A 27343-nucleotide genomic window follows, 5' to 3' on the forward strand; every position below is an offset into this window, starting at 1 on the left:
TAAAGTTTCATTTGTTACTTCATATCCTCTGTTAGAATCTGCCTACCTTGAGACTCTAAAGTAATGATGTTTGGGGTTTTTTTTACTTTTTTTTTCACACCAGCTCTACACACTTAGAAGACCATTATGAGGAGTTGTCTCTCTCAGTTCTGACAGGTCAAGTTATTGATAAGATGTAGAGATTAGAATAAACTAAATTTACGAATAAGATCAGAAAAGACCTGTTTTTTATCTATGTTACCTCACTGAATACGCAAGATTAATACTGGTGTTAATACCTACAGAAATAGCAGCATACCGTTTGGAAGCAAGATGGATGCTTTCTTCTCTCTTTCGGTTTATACTTCTGATCTTCTCTTAAGCTGATGCAGAAAGAGATATTTGACCCATCAGGAAACAGGCGTCAGGAAGTTGTTTATTTATAACACTTCAGCTATGAAAAAGAGAAGAGCTTTCCACTCTCTGATTCTTTTCAAAATAAGGTCAAGGTTTTCAGATATTTTGTACCAGCCATGTGACAGAAACTTTTGGCACCCCAAATACCTTTCTGCAGTTATTGTTGGAAAAACTTCAAGGAAAATCTGTTTTGTTTTTGTTTTATTGTAGGTTTATGAGTAAATAATGGAAGAACAATGATCTTTCAAGCAATAGCGTAATTCTTCCTTAAATGAAAGAAATTCTGTTCCTACAGAATATTCTTTACCATTTTAAAATCAGGGAAGACATATTGCCATTAAAACTGTGCTGAAATAGTTATTTGACTGATCTGGCTGTGAATATAAGCATCCAGGTAAATATGAAATTATTACTATGAAAATATTTTCTGAAATTTCAGGGAATATGTTTTTTATTAGGGTAGTTAACCCAAATATTGTGGGAGTTTTTTGATTTGTAAGACCTTGAGCACACATTTGTTTGTACCAGAAAAGTCCTCAATTAGTTGGTGTAAAAATACTGGCAACTGAAAATATTTGCATGCTTACAGAAATGTCTTAGGCCAGAAAACTTTTTTAGTGACTCATTTCCTCTTCATAAACAGTTAGTGATGAAATGATGTCATATGAAGTATGAGAACAACTTATGTGTTGTCTCCCTAGCTTTGCTTTTGTCTTCCTGATACGTTTTTCATTATACAAGAGTTTCATATTTTAATTTACTACATAGAATTTCAGATATGTCTTAAATTTCATATCTCATGAAATTATATTAATATCAATATATTTAAATAATTTTCATATTTAACAAGAAAGGAATAATGATTGACCTAATAGTATGATGATTGACCTAAACTATACTTGTGGACAAATGTAATGCTTGGATCTTCATTTCTCTTGACTTTTTTTTTCCTTGAAGATCTGTTTTCCACGAGTATTCGTGGTTTACTTCTAGAACCCTTTCTACCTTTAAAGACTTTTCCTCTATTCTTTTACCGTCTTGAATTTGAAATAAGAAGAGGCGACATACCTTTGTTAACTGTTACATGAATAGACAAGAATGATGACTGTTAGGTGTATGGAAAAGCTAATCCAAACAAATCTGTTTAAAAGGAAGTATATGGAATATCTATTGGTAAGAAGTTTTCTGGTCAGCATACTAGAAAGTTGATATAAGACCATTGGGTATGATTGTTTCTGTATGGTAATAGGAAATGGCCTAGACAGCTCTTTGAGGCCTCTACTTTTTCATATTTGTAGTGGGTTGACCCTGGCCAGATACCAGGTGCCCACTAAAGCTGCTCTGTCACTCTTCCTCTGCATCCAGACAGAGAAGAGAGGAAAAAAAAAGCAGCTAAGGTTACATGAGTTGAGATAAGAGCTGGGAGAAGTCACTTACTGATTACCTTCACAGGCAAAATAGACGCAAAGTAAAAAACACCTTCCCCCACCCCTCCTTCCATATTCTCCCTTCTCCCCCCCCAGCAGTGCAGGGGGATGGAGAATGGGGGTTACAGTCAGTTGTTGTTTCTGCTGCTGCTCAGAGCGGGGTCCTTCCCCTGCTCCTGTGGGGTCCTTCCCATGGGAGACAGTCCTTGATGGACCTCTCCAGCATGAGTCCATCCCTCGGGCAGCAGCTCTTCCCAAACTGCTGTCCTGTGGGTCACTCCTCCATGGGGTGCAGTCCTTCATGAATGAGCTGTACCAACGTGGGTCCCCCACAGGGGCCACAAGTCCTACCCGGGAAAAGCCTGCTCCAGCGTGGGCTTCCCTCTCCATGGGCCACAGGTCTCTGGCAGGACCCCGCTCTGTCCTGGCCTCTCAGGGGGTCACAGTCTCCTTTGGATATCCACCTGCTCCAGCACGGTGGGTCTCTGCACCCCGATGGTCCTCCATGGGCTGCAGGGACCCAGCTGCTCCACCATGGTCTGCACCACGGGCTGCAGGGGCCTCAGCTCCGGCACCTGGAGCACCTCCTGCTCCTCCTTCTGCACTGACCTTGATGTCTACATTGTTGTTCTCATGTTCTCACTCCACTCTTCCCTGGCTTGAATTCTTTCTGCGCCACAACTTTCTTTTCTTAAATATGTCATCCCAGAGACATTACCATCGCTCCTGATTGGCTTGGCCTTGGCCAGCAGCAGGAAGTCCATCTGGAGCCGGCTGGCATTGGCTCCACGGGACAGGGGAAGCTTCTAGCAACTTCTAACAGAAGCCACCCCTGTAGCACCCCCCAGCCACAAAACTCCACTACATATTATAGAAATTAAAATATTTACATACTATACTCTTGTCCATATAGAAGTTCCAGACAACTCTGCTCTACCATTCTGGGTTAAAACAAATGAACAAAAGAATAAAGGGGGAAAGGGGAGAATTCGGCATATGTTACTCCTATACTGGTGTCATGTCACCTACTAGAACACTACAACTCAGTGTCATCAGTAAGCTAGGACTGGAAATTACCCATATACTCTGTGAGCTTGATAAGTCATTATGGGGTTTTTTTAGTGTCACGAAAAGAATGAATATGTTAGAACAAAATCTGCTTTTCACAGTTTATGAAGTTCCAGGACCCTCTAGGAGCTAAAGCTGTGTAGGCCATGTTATGACCAATGTAACTGCTTTGAGCACTAAGCCATTAAATCCTTTGGAAAAGAAGCAGAAAATTAAAGAAAAAAAACGTTCATACCTTTAGTTTCATAAAATGGTGCGGCAAAGACTAAAGTGAAATCAGCTTTGCTAGGCAGGGGCAAGGTTACTGCAACTAGAAATCCATACAAGTTGAAATTTGAGCTAATTGTACAATGGTAAACACTAAAATATCTTTAGGCCATTATCTTTAAAATTGACATCTGCTCTACTGATCTCACATGGTTAGTGAGAATTTAGTGTTCTACTTCTGTAGTGGAGAACATGTGTAATTAATTGCCGAAAACCAAATAATATGTTAACCAGACTAGAGGAAGCTTTTACTTAAGATCAAGAAACCCTCTGGCATTTGCTTGCCAAGTTTGTCAAGAACATAATTAAATCTCCCTCAAACCCTATACTGGTTTTTAAGAGCACCGTATCTTTGGAGGGCAGAGCAGGATATTCTGTAAAGTTGTCTCTCAGAGCTTTCTCTTTGGCTGGGGAGTCAGTCCCACTTTTAGCTTCACCTCAGGGCTCTGATATTGGACATGCAAATAACTTAATAATCAATAAGACAGATGAGTCTTATCAAGAACAAAAACTCTTAACCTCTTTATTTGTAGGAGAAAAAAAACTACCCTACCCTAAAGTTACGTAAATAGACATTCATCTAGATTGCTTTCTTATTAACTTGTACAAGACTTTGTGCTCTCTTTACAAATCTAGTGCAAGTTTTTCCAGATTTACATGCCAAAGTTGCATCTTACATTCAACTGAACTCTGCAATGATCTGACTTTGCAGTCATCAAGAACACAGATATTTTGTTGAAGAAGTCAGTAGAAATCTTGTAAGGAGCTGTCTCACTCTGAAACCAATACTCAGAGACAATATGAAGAGAACAGAGAAAATGTGGTGAAGCTTTAATATCTGACCGTTGGTTGAAGACAAAATAATGGTCAGCTGAGCAAGCACATGCTTTAGTCCTGAATATGCCAAATGCTGTCATGAAGAAAGAAAACAACCCTTAACAGTCTTTTATGTTCAAGTAAGGAGAAGGAGAATTTGATGGTATCTTTAGAAGAAAGGTACTGTTTTATTTAATAATTTCCTTTATAAACAGAAAAAAAATATTCCTATCTTTTCAAAATATTCAAAACAAAATTTAAGACTCTGATTATCAAAGACAGTTACATTTCTGAAAGATGCTGGAAGAGAAGACTCTGTCTTTAAACAATTACCAAGCCAGAAGAAATTTCGTAAATTGTATGAGAACATAATTTTTTTGATGGTATCTTTAGAAGAAAGGTACTGTTTTATTTAATAATTTCCTTTATAAACAGAAAAAAATTTTTCCTATTCTCATGAAACTTATTAGGCCACTATTTTTTTTGCAGAAATAGTTTTTGAATTTTAGCATATATAATTCTTAAGACTTCTGAAGATATTTATTAGTGCTTTATCAGGAAATGACCATGCAGAAGAATTCATTTTATCTGAATGCTTTACTTAAAGGTGATAATTTAGGATTAGTCAACTCATTGTGTATTGAAAATCACAGTAAACAAAAATGTTTGACTAAACTTGTATTATTTGTAGCTTACAGTTTCTTGAGAGAATGAAATTCAACCTGCATGAATTTATTTGCAGTGATTTTGTGATGGGATATGTATGTGTTGTTCTGTCATAAGTAACTCTCTCCCAGACAAATTTGTTTTTCTTTTCTTTCTTTAAACATTTTGAGACTGGAAATAAAATTCTTCTGAATTTCATCTCTCTCTCTCTTTCTTCTGATACTGAATTTCACTTTTTTCTTTTTTTTTTTTTTTCCTATATGTTTCATTACCAGAACACACAAACATTAATTTAAATAGTCAAACTTCTTTGGATACAAATTTCAATATTCTTTACATCACTACAAAATACAGGAGCTTAAGGGAGGTTTTGTAGCACTTTTTTGCCATCAAATTCAGTTTGTTACAAAGTATGTTGAACAATTTTTCCCCCCTGAGGAGAATAATGAACTTATGACTCAGTTCTGACTGAATCATTACTCAGTGTATCAATGAGATATTTCTAGCTGTTTAGAAGTAGTAAGAAAGAAGGAATTCAAATCTATTTATTTGCAAATTTTTTTCAAATATATGCTTTATGAACATTGTGGGTTTTCCCCCCTTTGGCTGGGTTCTTTGTCTTATGGTAAATTATTGACAGCAGTTTTAACCTGTGCTTCACTGGGAACAAATGCCTTGGCAACTGGCCATTGTAACAGATTTTCTGGGTGACATGCATATTCTATACTGATCTTGCCAAAGCCTGGTGTTTCAGATAGCTTCCTTTTCAAGAGCAGGTGTTCATTTATTCCACATCATTCTGCAACCTTGGCAGATGAGATAAAATTCAGAACTAGTGCAAAAGAGCTCATTGATCCAGCTCCATAGAAATAAATCTTGACACTTGGAGCTTATAGTAGAAAATCCAGAAAGAGGAAGAAGAGTGCGAAGTGGTGAGGTAGCTGATTAGGTATAGGAAAAAAGGGTGAGTTATACCAGAACATATTATCACTTTAATTTGTGTGGATTCTGCTTTTTTCAATGGAATATGACAATTTTCTGGATGGGAATCTTACAGTATTAGCAAAAGTCCCTTTGCATCCATTCATCCATTCTTAGCAACACTGAATATATTTTAATTGCAATAGTTTTATTCTTTGTTGAAATAAATCTTATTACCTCTCTTCTTTTATTTTACTTTTAATATCTTGAATTTATCAATGTTGTTTTAATTACACATAATGTAAACTATCAAAATTTGTCATTAGGGCAAAACACATGCATAAGATTTGATAGGAAAACTGTGCTTGAGAAATGAATATGTGCTAAAGCCCTCAGACTAATGGGGAAAATATTTTCAGCCTGTGCAGTCCCATGGATATTGTACACTGGAGGGAGGTAAATATTTGATGAGTTTCATACTGTAGTAAACTTTATTTTCCATTTACTTTGATTGCCACCACCTCTGTTGACTTGCTTAGAAATAGTAGATGCATTTTATCCTTAAATTATTCCTTTGCCTTTGCATAGGCCATGTCAAATTAAACCAACTGCAAAAAAACATTTGTCTGATGCATGTCTTTATTTATCTAATGATCACTATAAATTTTTGAAAACTGTTTATCAGACTTATGCCAGAAAAATAACATTTTTAGCTTATTAAGCCTGATGAGAGAGAAAATAAACTTACTATAAAAGTTATAGAGTATGTACATAAAATAAAATTCAATTAGAGCAACCTAGCTTACTCACCTTCTCTGTGATGATCCAGAATCTTCTTATCACAATGATACAAGAACGAGATAGATGTGTCCAGAGGACCTATTGTAAAATGACGGTGCTTTTAAAGGGAGGAAGAAATAAGAAGCTAAAATATGACTGCGGCTCTTGGAGACATCTCTGATCTTCCTTCATGCATAAAAAACTGCTTTGGCATTCTTATCAGTGTACACTGGAAAGAATCTAGACCAACAACCAAGTGGGTTTCTCAGGCGGATTATGGACCTTGTGTTGCTATGTGATAACACAACTGCTCTGATGGAGATACCTGAGCTTACAGCTGAGGGAGCTGGAGTTGTTTAGTCTGGAGAAGAGAAGGTTTAGAGTCGACCTCATCATTCTCTTCAACTACCTGAAGGGAGGTTATAGCCAGGTGGGGGTTGGTCTCTTCTCCCAGGCAACCAACAATAGGACAAGGGGACATGGGCTCAAGCTCTGCCAGGGGAGGTTTAGATTAGATGTTAGGAAGAAATTCTTTACAGAGAGGGTTATCAGGCATTGGAACGGCCTACCCAGAGAGGTGGTGGATTCACCATCCCTGGAGGTTTTTAAAAAGAGATTGGACGTGGCCCTTAGTGCCATGATATAGTAATTGGAGTTGGATCAGGGGTTGGACTTGATGATCTTGGAGGTCTTTTCCAACCCAATCTATGATTCTATGATTCTATGATTCTATGATTCTATGATTTAGAATTCCAGAAATTACTGTGGTACAGTAATTACAGAAATTTACTGGGATACAGTAATTTCCAACAGTGAACTTGAGCTTCAAATGCTTTAGTAGTTCCACTATTTGGGACGTGCTTAAAGACAACTTTTCTGCAAGATCTGAACAGAGAACATGCTTTCCACTTTTCAGGGTTTAGGACTCCAGATATTTTTTATCAAAACAAAACTAAAGTTCATCAAAGCAAGAAAATATCTACCTTCTAAAATAGATTTGCATCTTACCTTTGAATGTAACCACAAGGCAGGTCTTTGTTTTTCTGCTGTACTTTTGAACAGACATTCTAGTCTACAAATGACAAAAGAAAATTTATCAAAACAGATACGTTTCTGCAAAATATTTTATTCCCATTGAACTGGCCTCTTTGCAATGACTTTTTTAAGCAAAACTACTACTGATCAGCCCAACCCTTTTTGAAGAAAAAAAATAATTTCTTTTTAGATTATCAACAAGCTTGTAAGATTTTCTTTATCAGTTCAAGACAAAAATGTGTAGTTGCAGTTATCAGTGTCATGCTAACACTGATATCACAGTGACATACTTTTCTCCTACATTCTGGAATCCTTTTTAATCTGCAAAGCAGTAGAAAAAGAAACTAAGTTATTATGTATTTTGGACTGACTTAATTTGTTGCAGCATGCTTTAGGCTGATTTTGCATAATTAGAAAGAAAAAGAATTCCAGAGCACTTTGGTATCACGGCATAAAGATGTGCATGGGGCAATGCAGAGGAAGGAATATTGTGAAAAAAAAACATTAATATTAAGTACTCAAAATATGAAATTATACTTTGAAATAATAGAAGACTAAAGGATTTCTATTTGGTATCTCAACCTAATTAAATTTCGCTAGTGATTTTGGCACAAAAATGTTTCAGAGAAGAATATGAAATTATGTTTGAAATATTCTAAAAAATTTTGTACAGAGCATATATAAAGTATATACCCTCCTTAGTATTGGGAATATCTGTTCTGAGTCTTTCTTCCCATGCTTTTTTCCTGTGCTCTGTCTTTCTTTTAAGACTTTTATTCTTCCTGAAAGGAAGTCTAAAGCAACATAAACAACTTCATGGGGTTTTAAGAACATGGTTTAATGAAAAAAACTGATGAAAGAAGTTTCATAAAATTTAACTTACATTGTCTTGGTTTTGTCCACTAAATATCCCCCTCTCATGTAAGTACAGTTGTTTTTCCCTGCCCAAGGGGCACTGGCTGCCCCTTGCTCTCTCAACAACTCTTTTACTTTCATTCTGTAGTACATTTGCTTGGGATACACATAATCCATGGAAAATACTTGTGTAGCTAGGGAAGATAATCACGGGTATTGGAGAAACTGGACATTGTAAATCTAGTTATGAGGCCTTTAGAGAGGAAAGAAGGGATCCCAGTTGGGAAACATCTGGGGTTAGGAGGAAGCAAACTGCAGAATACCCATACGCTGACAGATGTCTGTGATCAGTCAAAGAGCAGTATTATTATCTTTATTCTTCTGCAAATAGCAGAAGTATTGACATATAATCCTGGTTCTGGTGATAAAGTGTTTTTCATAGCATCATGAATACATATGCATGTATATGCATTTTAATAGAGAAAATCATGGTGACCTATCGAGCCTGTGTTTCTCTCTTAGGAGAAACACAGATCTCTTAGGATCTTTTTTAAGGTAATCTTATCTACGTGTTCATATAGCTGTATAAAGTACTAGAGTTTCAGAATAAGACTATTCCTGAAGACTTAAAAACTAATCTTCTAGATTATACAGCTCCTAGAGACTTTCAGTACTGTAAATCTCCTTTTTACCTACAGTTGTCACACAAATGCCTACGGCTAAAACACAGAACAGGGAAAGACAAGAATATAGACTTGGAAATGCAAACTACACAATAGAAGTAGCTTCTAACATTTTAACTGATTTTGACAAGCAGTAAGTTCATATTTTGTGGCCAATGTCACTGTAAATTTATTTTTCATTTACTGAGACAAAGATGTTGCATGGTTTTTGCTAGAAGATTCTTAAAATTTTTTTTCTATTTAAGAGAGCAAGCAACAATAATAATAATGGTTCTGCAATTTCAACACTTTTCTACTTTAACTTGTGAATTAAGACAGGTTAGCTTTCTCTTTGTTCCAGTCGGTTCATTGTTTTACATTATTTCTGCATTTATATTTGTCTTGTCCTTGTAATACTGGTACACTGATGACTGCAGAAATACTCTTCTCATGAGGACCTGTAATGTACTGCTGTTGACCTTTAAAATATTCAGCTTTTGCTGGGCAGTTTTCAGGGAGATCTTTATCCCTCAGAAAAACCATTCCTAGATATCTTGAGAACACAACCAGAAATAATATCCATTAGCCTTTTTTTTTTTGTGTGTGTGTTTTTGTGACCAGGAGACTAAAGCTTTAGTCCGTCTTTCTAATAAGAAATTATAATCCCCTTCTTTGCAAGAAAGTGTGTGAATAAATTAACTGGAATATGTTCAGTGGTTTCTGAGGCCCATCTGGCATTGGATACCAGTATGATGGCCAGGAATAGCCTTTCAGGCTGGGAAACTGTATGTGTGACAGAGTACCTTAACACTGCATGACAAATAAATGTTTCACCAGACTCCCAGGCAATGTACTGGCTGTTTACTCTGACAAAAATTGCACATGGAGCAGAACGTGAACAACATCTTGGTGATACTTAACTATCCTAACTTTAGGTGTGTGGGCACGGGCACCATCTAGAAAATGAACTGTCTTCTTTTTTTAGTGCAATTTTGGAACCCGTTGAGCCAGCATAGTTCTTCAAAAGCCTGTTCGTAGGAGTCTTTCAAGCTGTAGTAAGGTTTAAAATAAAAAAGGCCAAAACAAAAAAAACCTCTACAAAAAACCTTCCATCGGCAGAGCTGCAAATTGTTCCATGCTGAAATACCATCTGGTCTCCAAAAGAAAGGATTTTTACTAGAATGCAGTATGTGTGGCTAAAGATGCTCCCTGCCGTGTGTTTTGCAGTTTTCCTTTGTTGTCTTTGCCCTTCCACATTAAATACTTTCTGCAGTCTTTGACTTCTTATTAATTGAATGGATATGAAGTGTATACTTCCTGTCTGAAAGTATGCCCAAGTCTTAGAAGAATCCGTAGGTTCCTTGTAGTCCTCTAAAATATTATATTGACCTTTTCATGTCTTTTAGAGTGATTTTCCTCAGAAGGTACTATTCGAGAAAACAGAAGAAAGTCTCTTAAGGTCATTTAGATGAGCTCATGTAAACATATTGCTATTTGTGCTTTGTGGAAATGAGCAGTGCTCTTCCACTAGAGGATGCATACTTGCAGATTCATTAGGATTTTTTTACTGAGCTCACTGGAACTTGTTGGCAAAATGTATTGCTAGCCTTCATGTTTTTGTGCTCCCTTAACCTCTAGAAAAGTTTGTTTGGTTTGAGGATCTAATGAAAATCATACTGTTTTGGCCCTGTTTTTCTGGCCCTCCTTGTCAGCATTTTAGGTGTATGAAATTTATATTTATTTGCAAATGTAAGCAGAATAACCTGTCTTACTTTAGAATAAAATGTTTAGAAGGAAGTGTGAATCTTCTGTTCTGACAGCAAATACAAGTTTTTGGTTGTTATATTTGACAATTTATGGAAAATGGAACTTTTTTCTTTGCTTTTCTCTCTGAGAGCTGCCCTTTAATGGAAATTCATTTGCATAAAACTATATGGCTACTTGTATAATACGAATTGCTTTCTACTATACGTGTACCATTCTTCCATGGCTCAGAGTCCAAACCCAAGCCAACTTCAAAAAAATCCAACTTTAATCTACAAATTCTAAGGATGAGTTTCAGGAGACCACTTTGTGTGATTGTAGGTAGTGTTTACTATATTTTATTCAGAAGGCCATTGGGCTCCTTTCTTTTGGTATCTCATTGAACTGCAGGAATGTAATTATTTGATTTCAGGAATGGGATTGTTTCTTCTTTTGTACACATCATCCTTATTTTTATATCATCAATTCACTGCTTTTAAAGTGTTTATAAAGTTATTTATTTTGTTGTAGGAGAAGCATTTGTACTCTCAAATACTATTAGCAGGTCATGCCTCAAAAAAGAAGAAAAAAGTAGTGTCCATTTTCATCTGCATTGCTTTGGATCTCATATTACCTGTTTTTTTGGCTTACTTATGGACTCCTTCAGTTTCTGCTTTGGATACTAAAATTCTGTTTAAAGCTATATGTAAACATTTTGAGATTTTGACCTCACTCAGAATCTTCAATAATCTGAGTCCACTGGTAGTGGCCTGAATTTTCAGTTTGCCAAGTTTGGGGAACAGATTTTGGTAGTGTTTTCCATTAAAAAAACCAAAACCAAAACAGAAAACAACAATTTTTTTTTTTTTTTTGCAATGTATATTTTTTGCTATGTAAACCCTCTCTTGGTGTGTAATGTTGAATAAGGATAAGGAAAGGCATACAAGAAATTATGTAACATGAAAAGGGAGATGTTGCCTCTTAGCTTCTATATGCAGTGTCTACATTTTCAATAGGGAAGCTAATCTGTAATGTCTGTTTGGAGCCTTTGTGGTATTACATGTAAGGTAATCTTGTAGCATTGCTGTAACTCTACATGTTTACTCTTTAATATGCTCAATAAGTGCACATTTACCTCCCTGACCATGCGTCCTGCATCCATGCTGAGACTTGCCCATCAGGATTTGTCTAAATATTCAAAAACAACTGTGCTCACAGTGTTCAGTGATTTTTGTGAGCTACACAAGGGAATCATTTACTGCAAATTGATTTTTTTCCATCATCTCCTTGAATGATTTCTACTAGCCCAGGAAGCAGATGAAATCCCTGGAGGCAGATGAATTCTTATTCCTATGCTAGTGTCTGTAACCTAGCTTGGTTACTATTAATCCATGATTGAAAAGTGATTGGCAAAACCTAGGTAACATGCCAATATGCTCCTTGGATTAAGATGGAATGGAATGTCAGATTCTGATTTTTTTATAAGAATGCAGCAGAATGACTACAGTGATCTGAGCATAATTTTGGAAATTTCCCATGATATTTATCTGCAGCACGTAGAATTAGAGTTAATTATAGTTGTTACAATAGCAGTTAGAAAACTTTTTTTAATGCTCCCTAATGATGTTTGCCTTCGGCATACACAGCTCCAAAATCTTCATGTAGAGAGGAGATCATTGACTTTGGAGAGAACTCTTGTGCATTCTTCTGCACTGAGGCACTGTTAGATTGGACTGTGTGTAATGAAAAAATCTGAAGGATTTGTCTTTAGTAAACTGAAAAAACAACATTATAAATCCATACCAATATTGCGTCAATGTTATTGGCAAAGTATGTGTAATTCAAACATTTTTATAACATTTTATATGTGAGTTGTTTGCAGTTTGCTCATGCTTTGTATGTCTTAGCAAACAGAGAATATTGTAACTTTCCACGTTGAAAATATCCTGTTCATAAAACGGAAATTCTCAAATCAATATTGTTTCAATAAATTAAATAGTAAAATACTATCCTGGTTTCTGCTGTCATCTATGACATCTGGTTGCAAACTTTTATCAAAATGTGAATGTCATTAACTTGTGGGGGCTTTTTTATGCATAGTTAATCTTCTTGTTCGTATGCTTTCAGCGGTGTTGACATCTGATCAGAATAGCTGGAGTTCACTTAAAATTCAGTATTTTAGTCTATTTTGTTTCACATACATTGAGGATTTGGTCTGCAAAACAGCTCTCTTCCAAATCCTTAATCCTCTATATGATGTTTACTGCTCTCAGTTTTTTTCCTGTGTTGCATGTTCAGAGAAGACATAGTCCATATGCTTGGCAAGTGAATCAGAATAAACTTGTCTAGGAAGCAGCCAGTATAAGTTATTACAAAGGAAAAGTTCAGAACTCTTCAAGTACCTCCAAGCAGAGTAGGTAATGCAAGAGGCAAAGTAGGAAGTTTGTATTAATACTTTGTTTAGAATTCATTGGAAAAAAACCAGAAATAGATAATTATATAGTGAACCAAAGCCTTTCCCTGTCTTGTTTCCTTGAAGTCTTAAAATACAAGGAGCATCAGTTGTATATTCTATATACAACTTTTCTATCCCGAAACAGCTAAAGTTGTGAAATCTCAGTTTGTTTTATTAGTTGTTAACTCAGAGAAATCACTTGGCTTTATCAAAAACTTTTTTTTAAATTTTGGCTTTATTCAAATCTTCAATATAAAAACAGTTAAAAAAGAAAATTAGCTTAAATTTAAACATCCATTTGAAAATGCTAAAACATTTTAAAAACAAACAAAAAAACCCCTTTGAAAAATCTGTGAAAATCATAATTTCCCTTCCAACAGATTAGTTTAAGGGAATAATATTTTCTGGAATGGTTGGGGAGAGTGGGTGAAAGCACTGCTCAACATACCTCTTAATGTAGTCAAAACTCTTTTGCCAGTCTGTACAGCTCTGTGCAGCTCCTTCACTACCTCAAAAAGAAGTGTAGTGGCAGCCAAAATAAATGAATTGTCTACTTGTAGTTTGTATGGATTATATTAGATCACGAACGTGTCTGATTCTTCCATTTTAAAAATTTTGTCTATATTCCCATTGTGAGTAGCCTGATGGTGTCCTGTTATCACACTGTAACAGCTTTTGAGTACAACCTAGCTTTGTTCTCATATGCAAGTGATGAGTTTCCCGTGTAAATGTAGGTAAAAGTGTGTGCCTGGAATAATGGCACTGCAAAGGCATACTGGAAATCCCAGGTAGAATTGTTTATTTTTGCATTCTCAATCCTAGATATAATTGCCATGAACATACAAATTTATACAGTAGAAAAGACACATTCTCCATTTGCTTTTCAAAAAACTGCAGAGTTTAACCTAAATTAACTTGTATAAATACTTATGGGTAAGTATGTTAATGATACACATAGATCCATATCTTTTACAGTAGCAAATTATTTTTCTTCAAATGTGCTTGTCTTTGTTTTAATTTTTTTTTAATCTCAAACTTTTCTGCCTGTTGACCTTTTCACTTCTAAATTTGTTTCACTTCCCAGGAGTAACATATGTTGCTCTTAGCATAGTGATACAATGAAGAGACTGTACAGGAGCTCAATAAGACTTCCTGAGACTGTGACCTTTTATAACGCTAAATGGCTTACTTCTAGAGATAGCTGTGCTATTCTAATTAAATTAGTGCAGAAAGGATGAAATGGATTAATTTTGACAGTTTCAAGCTTTAAAAAAATATTGATTTACAACTATTGTGGCTTTAATTTTAGTGTAAAAGTTTACTTGTTTTAATTTCTTCAAAAAAAAAGGTTTTTTTAACAAAATTATACATAACATTAAACTGCTTTATCAAACAAGTGTTAATGCTATTCATCATGTTTATTGAGTGAGTAAGTTAACTTTTAAATTGAACATAATAAAATGAAAACAAATTTAATATTCACCAAATTTGACCATAGTCAACACAGGACTTATAATAGCAATCTTAGGTAAAGATCACTACTGTAAAAAGGACAAATACCTTTTATTTGCATAGTAATAACAGGTATGTGTTCCTAAAGTACCTGTTGTTCCCTTTCTGTAGTGACCTTACCTTAAAGCACCAGCATATTTTATAAGATAATATGTTACATTAGAAAGCTTTTAAGCTTAAAATTTTGAGCATATGAGAAAAATCATTTGTGTCTCAAAAACAAACTAATACATTCTCTGGAAATTTTCTGTGTTTAACCACAATAAAATAGCTACAAATCTTTTACGTAAAGAAAATCCAATATAAATCTTACATATATAAATAGAATTTGAAAGATTTTTTTCACTACCAAACTACTAATCCTTTTTCAAAATATTCTTTTGAACTTATCTTTTTATATCTATGCTTTCTTTCCAAATATGTTATATTGTCTTCTTGAGTTTTGCTTTGATTTCTTTTTCTGGAACTGCTTCAGTTAAATAATATACTGGAAGGTAGTTATTGCTTGCTGTGAAATGTGACAGTAGAGAGCATCCTCTCACACTGGTGTAACTGTGAAGAACTACAGAGCTCTTTGTAGAGCAAACCAGCAGAACAGGAGATAGAAATGAGAGCCAGTCACCCTGTATCATGGCTTCTGGAAAATACTTTCTTATTTCAGGACTGGCCTATATTTTGTCTGTTTCATGTAAAACCTTTCATTTCCTTAGTATTTGGAGTTTAGGAAAAAAACAAAATTTGTAATAATAAAGCATTCTAAAGCCAACATAAATCATACATAAAAACTGTAGGTATTTCCTATTTTAAAGTTAGGTAAGGACATAGGAAGGTTCAACTGGTATATAAATATCAGGTGATATCTGTATCTGTTCAGACTGTCAGTGTACTGCTGAATTTCATGCAGTCTTGTAGTATCACATTGTGAGCAAATCAAGTGTAGATATATTTCATTATACATTATCTGAAATCCATAAAGTAATACTTGATTTCTTTCTAAAAAGAAATTTAGAAACTTTAGAAAGAAAACTCTATTTAACTCTAAGTTACAGTCTTAACACCATTTAGTGTAGGGTTTAAGTTGGCCCTGCTTGGACTCATAATCAGTGGTTAAAAAAGTGATTAGTCTGTGACCAATAGGATAAAAATATTAAATGGAAACTTCATTTTTATTTTTTTTAGCATATTTCCCAATTTTTATTGTCTTTGCTCTTTCACTGATTTTTTTCTTGCTCTCTTGTGTGCCTGTCTTAAAAAAAGTTCCCTTACCTTAGGTTTCTGTGAGGGGAAAAAAAAGTCTCTGATGTATAATAATTATATTTCACGTTCTATGCTCTTCAAGAACTCTTTGCAGTGTTTTATATTACCTTCTCATTCTTAAATTTATTCTTAGCTAAGAAAATAAGATCAACAGGTTCAAGAAAGCACGGAATCAGTAGAACATTCTACTTTTTGCATCCTTTCAAAAAAATTATTTTTTTTCATTGAAGAAAGACTTAGGGGCAAAAAGAACTACAAAAGGGGAAAGCTACAGGATGTCTAACTTGAAAATATATTAGAATTTGTTAGTGACTTTCAGCATCCTATCGAGTTTTGACTAAACTATAAACTTTAATGAAAGTAATTGTATCTAGGTATCTTACAAAAGAACCTTTGTGAAACAAGAAAGTGGTTTTCATGGAAAAAGAGCAGATGAGTAAGAGTTATATGAAATACTATTTTAGAGTCTGTTCTTGAAATGAAATTTTCTTGTCTGTTTCCCATATATTAGCTGTAAATATCTTTTAGTATTTCAATACAAAAGTATAAATGCTTTTTCCATTATATATCAAGAGTGAAAATGAAATACATGCTTAAAGCATATTGATCTTTCACTAGGTTCTAATCTGTTTGGTTGACAGTCATTTTCCTCAATATGGTTATTAATTCCTTTACTTTAAAAATTGTCACTAGATTAAATACTTGTTGAGCTTTCTGTTCCTGCTGGAGTCAATAATAAAGGCTGTTTAACTCCAGTGGGAGATAGTTTAGGTTTTAAATATATGGTCTATTTGAAGCCAATAGAAGTTGGTTGCAGATGTTTTTGTTCACAAGAAATACATTACTTAACCTGAGATCTTGGTAGGATGTAATTACTCTGTTCTAGTAAAACCTTTCTGTTTGATATCACTAAGATTATTAGTTGTAGATTTAAGAAATTATGTAACACACTGGTCCACAGAGACTTTGCTTATGACCTGTATCTTTAAAATTGCTATCAATAAAAATAAAGAATATGTAAATTTGCACTGATTAAATGATACCTGTAGATTGTTAATTCTAAATTCACTGGCAAACACTTTTGTGTTTTATTTATGTCTGAAAACTATTGGTTTTAAATGAGATTAAGCTGTTAATTACTATATAGATCAGTTCAAGTAGTACATTTTAAAGTGTTATACACATTCACATGAATTTTTTGAAAAATACGTACAATGGCATTAATTAGTTTCATGGAGCAGTCTTCCACCTAACTGGTCATGTCCTGAAGGATAATGGCTATCTGCCCTATCTATTTCTTAATATTTTTCCTTTCTGAGAAGTAAGAATGACAGTCATATAATGCTTCTATTAAAAGGTTATGGCTTTCTTTCCAGAAGAATTCAGAATTTCAGATTGAAGCTTTCTATAACTGTTTTTTCTGCTACTTTAGTTGGAGTTATTCTACCCTTTTGGGTAGTAAATGTGACAACCTGTGCATGTCTGTTTCATTGAGGAATATCTCAATGTTATCTCAATGCCTTGGAGAGGAGTGGTGGAATTAGACAGGTAAAACAAGAGTGCGGGAGAGAAGTGCACATTCCACAGAGCAGATGAGCTTTCTGTCTTCCAGCTTTGAAGAGAATTAGCAAGATTATCAGCTCTAATTGTTTCTTAAGCAAATAGGTGTTCAAGGAAATAGGAGTAGCCAAGATGAAGACAGCCTGAGGGTAAAAGGAGCAGATGAAGCGAAGAGAAACTTTTGAGATAAAAGTGATATAAAATATGAGGACATAGAATCACAAGTTGCATATGATGTAGAATAAAGAGAAAGGGCTTTAAAATGCCAAGTAAATAAAAATTTTAATTGCTACTGTATCCAAAGGTCCAGGCTTTTCGAGTTCTAGAAATCCACTGCTATCAGCTAATAGCTGTACAACCTACACCCCCTATCTGCTTCAGCAGAGAAAAGATTTGTAAGGTAAAAAAGATCATTTAAGGCAGCTGAATATTTGGTATTTTATTCATATGCTTCTGACCACTATGCCCTGCACAACTGCTGGAAAATTTCCTGAGATTGAAGTATTTACAACTTACCTTTAATTGTATTTTTGTTATTTCTGAGTTTTAAGCACAGAGAATTGGAAATGTCAACAGCAAAATGTGCTTTCATTATATAAAGAGCTATATATGTCTAATTACTCTGAGAAGTCATATTAATCTTATTCTGAGTGCCAAACTGAAAAGTCACTTGGCAAATAACCTGTTTGTTCCTCTTTTACACCACCTAAAAAAAAAAGGAGGATGCTACCTTCTCTAAACTGAAGATGTTTAAAACCACAAATACCTATTAAATATATAAGAGGTTTGTAGAACATTCTGTTTAAACAGATGAGTGCACAGAATATTCATTGTCCAATGTTTTCTGTGTTTGTAAGATTTGGAAAATGGAAGAAAAAAGATGGTGTTTAAAGCCCAGTATGTCTCAGTCTATTAGTGAATGAGAAAAAATTAGTGCAGAATTACATTTCAGTACATTCTCCATAGTAGCTTTCCATTTGGAAGAAATAGCTCTTTTCAAGGCTGAGGAAAAGAATTGAGGAATTGATTCTATGAACTCTAAATGAGAGAGATGAAAAGGATACTTATTTTCTAGTTTTATGATCCATAGCCCTGTCATTCACTTTATAATGAGCATATACTAAATGTTGCGTGGAATTAATGTTCTTACAAAATGTTATTGTTTTCAATCAGATCAAACCAGAAACATCTATAATTGTTTCAATAATCATCCATGCATTATTGATACATATAACATTTTTACAACCTATTATTAGCATGTTTATAACCTATTTATTAACAATCATGCACCTTTATTTAATGTGCAAATCTAAGATACATGATATATAAAAAATACATGTAATGGACAAACTGTTTGAATTAATTGACCCACTTCTTCATTCTTTCTATCACATTTGTACAACTAGTTTGTTTCATTCCTGTCCCCTTAGCTTTAGATGATTTTGAAGCTGACAAATGTTGTCTATGTTAAATCAGCCAGAAGGTTTTTTTAAGATTACAAAGATTGACTGTGTTATGCCTGACTAATTTGTATTTCAGGCAGTGACTGCTCTGTGTCAGTAAACTTAATACTTATTAACTGCTAGATTAAGATTTGTCTCATTAAACAGCAATAAACCTAATGTACTGAAGACTTTATAACAGCTAGTCACAACACAGTTTTCTGTACATTGAAATAATCATCAATATCCCAAATATAAGTATTCATTTCCGTTTGTAGTTTCTTTCAAAGATATGTGTTCATTCTTGCATGTATATACATATATTATTTTAGTTAATACTTTCTTTAGAAAAGTTGCATTTTTTTACATTACAAGCTATAACAGTGCCTGTAAAACCAATCTTCTCAAGCACATACAGATCCCTCTTCCAATGTTTTCACTTAATAATCTGTTCCTCTCTCATCAGAAGCATTATCTACTTGGGCCAAGATAAACAAAACTAGTATGGATATTTATAAATATCTCATATGTAAATTTTTCTTCTTTGAATGTGAAACAAAAAAGGTGTCATATCTACTGGTATAATGCCATTTAGTTCTGGATATCTACCTCATATTCTGTATTTTATTGAAGTTACAGTGTTAATTTGATTTTAAGTTGATGAGACAAGCCACATGTTTTCAGTCAAGCACATGCTCAATACCTTACTAAATGGAGCCTTGTAGGTACCTAAATAGTAACTGAGCCAATTTCTTTGACAAGCCATGAGTTGTGCAGCCAGGAGCTTTTGCTTAAATTAGTTCTTTGTTAAAATTACAATTGGCAGGGCTGGGAGAGGTAACACTGATACTTTAAAGGAGGCATACAGCATGCAGGATGATTTACCTGTTCATCAAATAATAAAAAAAAATAGTGATGAAAAAGCTAGTTTCCTGTCTGTCTGGTAAAGAAAATGAGACATTTTTCTTTAAAAAATTGGTTCCATTTAATCCAAGATAGCTTCCCTTTGTTGTTGAGAGTTATGGAGGAGGAAAGAAATACAGAGTAGCTCTTTGGGATGTTGTGCAGTCTCTGCTAAAGCTTGGAATGCACCTTCACTACATGAAATCTAGACCTTTGATCATGATTCATGATGAGGCTTTACTGCCAAGCCACTGATTCTCTGCTGTCATTACAGCTTAGATCTGCATTTTACCAAAAGGTACTAATCAGGTGTTGTGCTTCACAGTGCTTTTTTATTAATGTATGATATCTAGTGATTCACATCATGCATTAGAAAGTTATCCAAGTGCAACAAATTCTTTGGCAGAACACTGTGGCGCAACAGAGGAATTCAACAAGCTATTTGATCATTGATACAATCCAGTATGATGGAAAATGAATTTTTGTCCTTCTACCATTGAATATTGCTGAAGTATGACCAGTGAAAGACGGGATGAAATTATTGTACATGGTGGTTAATTCAGATTTACCTTTTTACATATCTTCAACAGATAGGTTGGTAGATTTTTCGCTTAATTCTCTTTCCTGCTGGACACTATAGTAGAACTGTGTGTGTGCATATATATGTATATATGTTATTTGTATATTTATCCATATACAACTGTGTCTCAGTTATCCAGGAAAAGAGACTGTTGATAGCCTGTTTGGTTTTTTCTCTTTTTTTTCTTTTTCTTTTTTTTTTCCCTTCAGATTTCAGAGCAGTTAAGACAGATGGAACAAGAGAAGCATGTTTGTTATCTTGGGATAAGTACATACATGACTCCTAAACTAGGAGAAGGAGATGACCACTTATTCCTTGTTTAAGTTGCCATACTTTGGTCTTTGATGAGAATTAAAACCATGTTTCTTCGTGTTATCTCTGTCTTTAAACTTAGATGACAATTGATTTTTAATATAATTTAGATCAAATATAAAATAGATCTTTAATTTGGCTTTGAAAGTTTATTGTATCAGGTGACAGTAACCCAGAAATTATAGATCTCTGCTATATTGATTTGCTAAATATAGTTGTTTAAATAACTCAGTGTTATAGAAGATTTCTTGGAACAATATTTGTACTCATTGACAAAATAGCTTATTTCATTTTACTACCATGCTACATTAAAACAGTTGATTATTTAGAATCTATATAAGCAATCCATTCAAGATTTAATTAACTTGAATATGAGTGAAGAAATGTGTTCAATGCATATGATGAAAATGCAAATCTAAGTTATATTTCTGATGTAAGAGATACCATGATTTGTACTGAGCTTGCTGAATTAATTTTTTTTTCTCTAGTGAATACAGTTTTTTAAACATTGCAATTTGAACTGGAGTACTGAGTGTTTAACAGGGGACAAGGGACAACAAGAACAAGGGGCAGTTCTGGATGAAATCATAGCTGATTTTAAGCAGTGTACAAAAACGTACAAGTTCTATTGCCTTTGTTCAGATTTAATTATTATTTTCTGTTACTCAGATCAAGAGAGCATCCATATGAGTAAGGGAGGGAAGGATTTTGTGTACTGTACTATATTTTATTAAAATACCATGTAATCTGAAGATCCCTACATTTCAAATGAAAATAAAAATGAAAAAAATAATTTTACATTCATAAATGAGTTTTTAAATCAGGTCTTTGAAGGTCTTAGTAGTTTTCCTTTTGAAAAAAAAATGTTTTGCTGTGCAATTTTCTTGCATTCCATGACACATTTGAATTTACATTGGACTACTGAGCTGAGATGGTATTAGAATTTTATATCTCTAAATAAAATTTCTCAAAGAATTAAATTCAGTTTAGAAAAGGGCTTTCTACAACAGTATCTGTTGGTCTGTGTTTTCTTAGTACAAGTGCAGAGCAATCTTGTATTGATATAGGGTGGAGTAAATAACAGTTGATTATTTCAATTTTATTTCTGTGAACCTACTAATAAAAAAATGCTATTCCTTTTCTTTTGCTGATTATAGACAAGATTCTAAATATTTTCTGCAGTTCAAAATGTGCTGAAGGACCAAATATTTCACCTTTACTGCTTCAATTTCAAGCATTTCAGCATTTAGCCCTGTAAGAAAACATGAACTCTTAAAATTGGCAATAAAACTGTGCATCTTTTGTTACTAAAAAATTCCTCACATACACATTCAGTTTCTTCAGTCTCTTAAGGTTCCATTTTCAGACCACTTTATTATATGTATGCAATTTTTCTTCTCATTTTTGTTTTGAAACTCCTTTTAAGGATTTTATAATTTTTTTCATGTTGGTGAAAATTCTTTGTATAACCAAAAGACAAAATGTAATGGTATGTAATATGAGAGAAAATTGTGGATCTTTATGCTGCAATATTATCATTATTATTGTTGGTCTGGGGGGCAGTGGGGGCTGTGTGGAGACTTGACATGTCCATGGTGAGATAATCTCAGTATCATTTAAATATCTTAAGTAATTTTCTTATGATGACTGAAGCTTAGAGAATCACAGTCAATTGGGATAGATGTTGCAAAGGTAAATATGTGAATGGAGGAGTTGTGTGAAGTTATGTTTCTACAGAGGGAGAATTTTTGGATACAGTATAACCGGATTACATCCCCACTACTTAAAGTTATCACCTTGGGCAGGGGGATTCTTATGAGCAAACATGCACAATGCACAACCTTAGGTATTTCAATTCAGTTGGATAAATTTTGCATCTAAATAAGAAAAAGTCTTTATGATTCCTCTTAGCCTTGGTCCCATGTTGAGTGCAGTAACTGATGCGACTATTAACTGCAAAATTACTGTAAAGATCTAGGGACTAAGATTTTGATTTTTGGTGTTAGCTGATACCTGATTAGCTAGCATCTAAGGAGATAACAAGTCAAAGTAGATCCAGTAATGATACACAATTTAATATGTAAAAGATACCTGCATATTTGTTTTGCATTTTCTTGGAATTAGTCAGCATTTTTCCTGAAAATCCTTTTGTGATTTTGTTGGAACATTATTCTTGCTTTTTGACGTAACATGTTGCGTTACATGCTTAACAATTCGATCAAAATACTGTCTAGTTTAATTTTCCACTGTAGTCCTAGCAGTCAGGATCTCAGAATTAATTTTGTGGTAAAAGTACTTTTGTTGCTTGATAGCTAATTCTGTAACAGTAATCATTCTAACTGAAAACTAATTTAAATGAGAAGTCATCTCTTGAGTGAGACTAAGAAAGGTATTTTAGTTTTTAGCATCTTGTATAACAGTAGAGGGTGGGAGCAGGGTGGGGGTGTATCCCATGAATTATCCTGGGACACAGAGGGCAAATATGTGGGATTGTGTATGAAACCCTTCTCGAACAGATTTTTCAGATCAAAGTACAAGGATGATCTTTGCTGACTCATTCCAAAATGTTGCTTCACCTCATTTGCAGCTTAGTAAAACTCCATCTTGAATGTCTTGTCTTTCTTCTGTACTTGGGACAATATTAAAGGAGCTGGATTGCTTCTGTGTGTTGCTATACTGTGATTCCTTGGTGACCAGTTTCAGATCAGGAAGTCTGACCACATGCTGAATAATTTGAGGGGGTTTTGATACTAGATATAAGTAAAATATGTTACTTTTTCTTCAGTACAATGTGTTTTGATGGGTGTATTTATCAATCAAAATATTACATAACAGTAGCTTGACTTCTTGAGGTTAAGTCTACCTTAACAGAATTCAGAACTTAATCTGCATGTTTCATGATGGTCTGTGAAACTGTATTTCTGTATTTGAGTTGATTTGCCATGAAAGCTGTGTGACAAGTGGTACAAATTTAGATATAAGAAAATGCATACCTAACCAGGCATGGAAGGCACAGAAAATTTTGTTACTTTGTTTATTTCAAGTTTATGTAGTTCTCTTGCATTTTACTTTGGCTCTGCTGTCCTATCTCCTCATATAAGAAAAAAAATTCTTTAATAAAAATAAGAAAAAATGTTATTAAAATGTTATATTATCTTCAGAGGTACTTGTTCCCATTGGAGATGTAATTATCTGTGATTAATCAGTAATGCTTTGGAGATGTAGTTGTGTGTGATTAATCATCCTAGATGTTCTAGCTGAAAATGCCTTGGAAAGAATGAAAAAAGCAAAACCAGATATATTCTCTATGAAAAACCATATTCTCTATGTTTATTTTTTATATATTTTTTAATATTTATTTTCTTCATGTTAATGTGTAGGGTGAATGGGTTTTCTTAACCACTAACGTAAAAGACAGTAGCATAATTGCATTTTGAAACTGGTTCTGACATCATTGATTTAAATTTCAATTTCACAGACAGAAGTGGGAAGAGATGTAAGTCCTGAATCTTTTTTTTCCTTCTTTTAAATGTACTGGCCAGAAATAGATTAGGTGTTTTATTTGTCAGGTGTATCTCCTGATCTGTACTGAGGAGGCAGAGTTCAGATGCCACTAACACATAAACAAAGAAATTATTGTGGTGGTGCAATTTGTGTGCCTAATAAGATGTAAATCACAGGGACAATTTCTTCTGCTGCTCAAAATCTAAATCCTTTGCCTTCTTAATGTAGAGAAGAGGTTGTATAAACAGAAGGTCAACTTATGTTTGGCTAGGGCACTTGGAGATGTGTTAGAAAATTTGCACCCAAAACCCAGAAACTAGAAGAGGTGTGCACAGATTTGCCTATATAAGGAACACTTTACAAGCCCTTTAAAGCAGAAGTTTAGATATCTACATCAAGTATATTTCTGATGTAGATTAATAATTGTACTAAGAGGAGCAAAGGTCTGTGAGATCTTTGCTGACTGGAAGGTAGATGTATATAATGCAACATTAATGTACTTCATTTTGATAGCTGAATATAGTAAGTATTTGGAGTTTTATTTTATCCATGTAAAATCCTTGTCTTGTCATCTTCTGTGTATTTCATGATTAAATTTTCTCTATGGAATGATTTTGATAAAATAAGGGAAAAAAGAACAGTACAGTTCTTCATGTTGAAAGCTCCAAAGAATAGTGTTTTTGATGAGTTCTGATGGTTTTAGTAAAGGTACATGGTCCCAGGAGATCTAGATTTTCACCTGATGGAAAAATATTGGTACATATAAGCAAAATAAGTACAGTAGATGCTGAATTATATAGCATGAGCTTATTGTGAAAAGTGAACTCTGTGAAAAGTACTGAAAACTGTATTTGAAGATGAAAACAAACATCAAAGCAACACAGAGTCTTTTTCATCTTTCCTAGTAATTATTTCTGTGATTGTATATTTTAACTGCCTTGTGAAGATGATATTCAGAGCGGTGAATGACTGCCTGTCTCACACAGACATTCAAACATTGCGCAGCTGAGTCACAGTTCTGTACTGGTGGTTCAATATCATTGTGCAAGTTAAAATAGCATTTCTATTGTTCTGTTATTAAACAACCATTTTCAAATTCTGAACAACCGAAAGAAAAGAACTGGAGCAAATGCTACCTGCAGCACATTACCTCGTGGTGTATGAATGATGTGTGATAGCCATTTTAAAATCCTAGTCCTGATTCACTGGTTTTCTCTAGTTTTGAGTTGGTTTGACAACCCCAAAAAGTCTAGAGTTACTCACGAAATGAGTAGTGAGAAAGGTAGTAAGCCTATGGAAGAGCTGAATAAATGAGCAAGGCCTTGAGAATACCTGATTATCTGAAAATTTAATGTGGTTGAATTAATTTTTTTCTGAGTTTTTTTAATGAGTGAAAAGATCTTGAAATGGTAAAATATACTACTAAAAGCTTCCCTCAAAGATTTATGAGAGTGAACAGTTGTAATGCAAGAGATAAATAGAAGCATTTCTTCAAAAACTATGAATCTATTTCAGTTATTTTTCAAATTTTGAAACAATTGGGGGAAAAAAAAGGATTTATTTCTGATTAAATTTTCCATTGTATTGCTCCTTTTTATATGTCATCACTTTATTGTATTATACAGTTTTTACTTTGTTATGCTATTTTACTATATTTTTACAATCATGGCTAGGCTTCGCGAATGAAGATTTGGGAAGGGCTCTACCCACATTTGCTACGAAACCCACATTTGCTACAAACCCACATTTTACTATATTTTTACAATATTTCACTATAATAAAGCTAAATCAATATTAGTGACTCTGGGTATTGATGACATCTTATTTTGTGACCTCTGGGTGTGTGCTCAACTCTCACTTGACCTAGAGAGTGATATGCAGCAGCTTGCAGGAGGCATTGCACAGCTAGCCTTTTCTGCATAGCAATGCTCACAGTATTAAATACAGCAGTGTTATGTGGGTGTGGCCTTAATGAAACTTCTTCTTTTTCAGACTATTAGCTGTTCGTATTCTTGTGTTGTCATTTCTTTAACTTTCTCTCTTCCAACTTCGTCTTTCTTGGAAGGGGAAAAAGAAACCTTTATGAAATCTCTCTTCCACTACCCTGCCCTAAGCTACTGCAATATCAAGAAACACTCTTCCCACAGTCTATGTGTCCCTGAAAATATTTAGGTGTACCTTATTTTTTCATCTTTGACTTTACAAGCCCTAATACATCACTCTCATTATCAGTCTATTGTCATCTCTCCCCCTCTTTTTACTTTTTCATATAAAGCCTATGGATTTACAATGGTACTAATTTTGAGGCTTTTTCTGTGCTGAAATGTACAATGGGAATTTTTTGATAAACTCTGATGTCAAGTAACTACATATTTACCTGTAGTTCTTGTTCAATATATATCTTTTAAATATATGTTAATTTTTTTACCTTTTAGATAGGAGATTTTCCAGTGAATGATTCTTTTCTAGTATTTGTGTAGGCTTTTAAACACTGAGGAGTTAACCACAGTTATTATTAAGGGTAATCTTAGAAAACAGAACCAAAAGAATTTTAAGAGTTTTCCTTAAAATGCAGAATTAGTTACTTCAAAAGCATTTGTTTATCCTCCTAGTGTTCCTAAGACCTTGCACTGATGAAACACCCACAGAGTTTCTGGGTATAAAAGCCCCATAGTCTAACAATCACTGTGAAGAAAGACACAAACTGATCACTGGGCATTCAAAGCTTTGTGCTGCTGAATATGAAAGCTCCCCACTGCCACTACAGTAGAATGACATGAATTGCAAGATGTGTTCTTCATCCAGAGTTGCATGGGCTCAGAGAGGGGGAAGAAAATGAAATGCTATTACCAAAGTATTGGAAGCATGGAAAGTGTTACACCCATGGATGTGCGTGATGGCTGCTGGAGGTGGGCAACTTGTACAACAGGTTACTCAGCAAAACTTTGGCAGCAGATAAAATACACAAATTTGCACATTTTACATCTGGTATTTTACAGTTGGCTCTGCTATAGCAAGTTGTCCTTAACCAAAAGTAGTCTCAAAGCTATAACTTTCTTTATATTTTTATAAAACTAGCATACATAATTGGAAATTATTTTGTCTTTTACATGTTTAGAATATTCAATATTCGGTATATTATATTTTTCTACCAGGAACTATCCGGCCATTGGAATACTGCC

The 27343-nt window shown here is 34.2% G+C and overlaps 1 protein-coding gene across 1 annotated transcript in view; it reads left to right on the forward strand.

Moving 5' to 3' along the window:
- Positions 1-27343, forward strand: part of GPM6A (glycoprotein M6A) — a 116870-nt gene that overhangs the window by 52453 nt on the left and 37074 nt on the right. The window lies entirely within an intron of this gene.

This window comes from Corapipo altera, unplaced genomic scaffold (genome assembly GCF_003945725.1).
Source record: "Corapipo altera isolate COAL_440 unplaced genomic scaffold, ASM394572v1 22b, whole genome shotgun sequence".
NCBI lineage: Eukaryota > Metazoa > Chordata > Aves > Passeriformes > Pipridae > Corapipo > Corapipo altera.